Raw genomic sequence first — 2518 nt, forward strand, 5'->3', positions numbered from 1 at the left:
AACTATTAGAAGAGGCATAAGATTGTATTTCTCTACTTCTGACTTTAAACACGAGTGCAGGGCCTATAGACTATGTAAAATGAACAAGACATAGGCTACTCTCAACCCCCGGTTCGCAAATTATTTTCAGAAAAGAACTATGGCCTGCTTCTTATGATTGAAGACAGCCATCCCAATTATTGGGTAAACTGTATTATTTTTCTACGGATTCCCTCCAGCTTTGGCTTAATAGGGTAATGTCAGTTCCTCGGTCCTTTGAGGCCCATGACTGCACTGTGACATCCATACTACAATTCCGGTCCTCCTTTCCAAGGAAAACGCTGCTCATTTCTTTTGTAATCAAAGAGCCTCAAGGCTCCGTATAGGTAATACTAGGAAGTAATTGTAAAAATGTTGAGGGTCTGCTGTGTGCCAGGTGGTGTTCTTAGTGTTATGTACGTGCAAATTCATTTAATATTCACAACAACCTTCTAAATTGGACGTTATCCGACCCATGTGACAAATGAGGCCGCTGAGCCCCAGAGAGGCTGTGTCAGTTGCCCAATATAGCATGATAACTCAATGCCCCTGAGCTGGGACAGGCTCCACTCTGCAGTACAGAGCAGTCTTCACACTTCTTTTACATCATACAGTTATCTCAGAGGAGACTATCACTGTGTTACTGATGATTTTCAGACATTTCTCAGAGATTTTACTCCTGGTTTATCCCTAAGATGCTGATCTGGAACGTCATAAGAAAACTCAGGACAATCCCTTCATTCTGATCCTCAGTAGTTAGGACTGGGCCTTCAGAGTCAAATCCCTCTTTTCATGTTCTTTCCCAGCATCCTCCTTAATCCTGACACGTCCCAGCACAGCTCTGATGCCACCAGGAGAGAACCAGACAAGTCTGAACCCTAGGGTGACTGCACTCGTACTCCAGTCCAGGCCATGGCTTTGTATACAAAGCCTCAGGACTCTGTAGTGCCTGTGAGACAGGGAAAGTTACCACGAAGAAGGGCCCTCAAAGAGGAAATGGAATCAGTTAGAAGTAAATCTTTTTTTCAATTATGTGTAGAATTAAAAGAACATGAACAAATCCTTGCTGCTCATTGGATCGACACTTGAGAACGTTCAGTTGTTTGAAACCAGCTCTCCCTTTGGGAGGTTCACGGGGACAGATTTTAATGATCTTATACTTAATCACATCTTTATGGAACACTATAAAATTGCAGTACCTTAAATAGGTTTGCTGAACTAAAAAAAAAATGGCATTTAAAGAATGAAAGTAGTATATTTCCTCATCTTGAAACCTTAAAGAGCGATGTTTAGCTCATGTAATTATCTTTGAAATAATTTTCTTTAAAATTTACAGATCTGAGGAGAATAAAAATATAGCCTTTATTTTATAAATAATTATAAAATTTAATTCTATATAATTCCTATACCCAATAATTCTAAATGATCAAACTCAAGTTTATTGGTCAATTAATCTTTTTTAAGTCGACTTTAGCATTTTCTATCACAATAATTCTGCTAATTATTCTTTAACTCACTACTCGAATTACACAGTTCATCCTAAAATTATGTCATGATATATGTTCAAACCCATTATGGGACGAAGGCTACAGAAAATGCTATATATTGAAAACTCTTGGCGAAATTTTATATTCAGTAAACTTTGGTCTTAGTACATGCCTAGCCGTTCAGTAATTTTTAACTGACAAAACCCCACCTGATTTCTTGCAAAGATCTTTATGTTCTGTTAGTCTTCTCTGTTTCTTTCTATTTCTCTAGTCACAGCTTCTATTCTTTCAAATAAGGTAGAGAAAGAAATAAGACATCTCATTGACTAAATTTACACTCATGTGATGACCTGAAGTTCACAACGATTTCATATCGGAAAAGATGTTCTATCTGAAAGAACTCTCGTGTTATAAACATACATATTGTTCAGCATATATGGTTGAGTAATAAACAAAGATTGATGGAGATGCTGGTCTTTGAAGACAGTCTATAAGCATATAACCAGAATGTATGAACGAGGTAGATATGCCAGGCACGGGAGGAGGACATCTTCAACAATGAGGAGATATATTTTACTGCGGACATCTGCCAGCGCAGCCACGTATTATATATAGCTCTTGATAACCTTCACCAATCATACCTCTATTATTGCTGCCACTTAGAGTTTGGATTTTTACAATAATTTTATAATTGAGCAATATTTGGAGATTCACATAAAACTTGGTTATCCATATTAAGAAATAATAACATTAATAATAAAAACAAGTTCAAAATTACCCAAGTAATGGATAGCAGGGGACAAATACCTATAATATTCATTTGCTGGAATTAGTTTCACCCAGCAAAATGGCAGGTATCTAGATTCTTCAATTTATATGCACATTTTGGTTTCTAATATTGCTATGTGAATCTCTACCTGCATTGAGGAAGAACTTATGGTGACTAGTTGTATTTTCTTGCAAATTTAGGAGAAAAGGCTAGAAAACTAAATATTTTGCTATGCATAACTGGG

Source organism: Pteropus vampyrus, unplaced genomic scaffold, assembly GCF_000151845.1.
Source record: "Pteropus vampyrus isolate Shadow unplaced genomic scaffold, Pvam_2.0 Scaffold28, whole genome shotgun sequence".
Classification (NCBI taxonomy): Eukaryota; Metazoa; Chordata; class Mammalia; order Chiroptera; family Pteropodidae; genus Pteropus; species Pteropus vampyrus.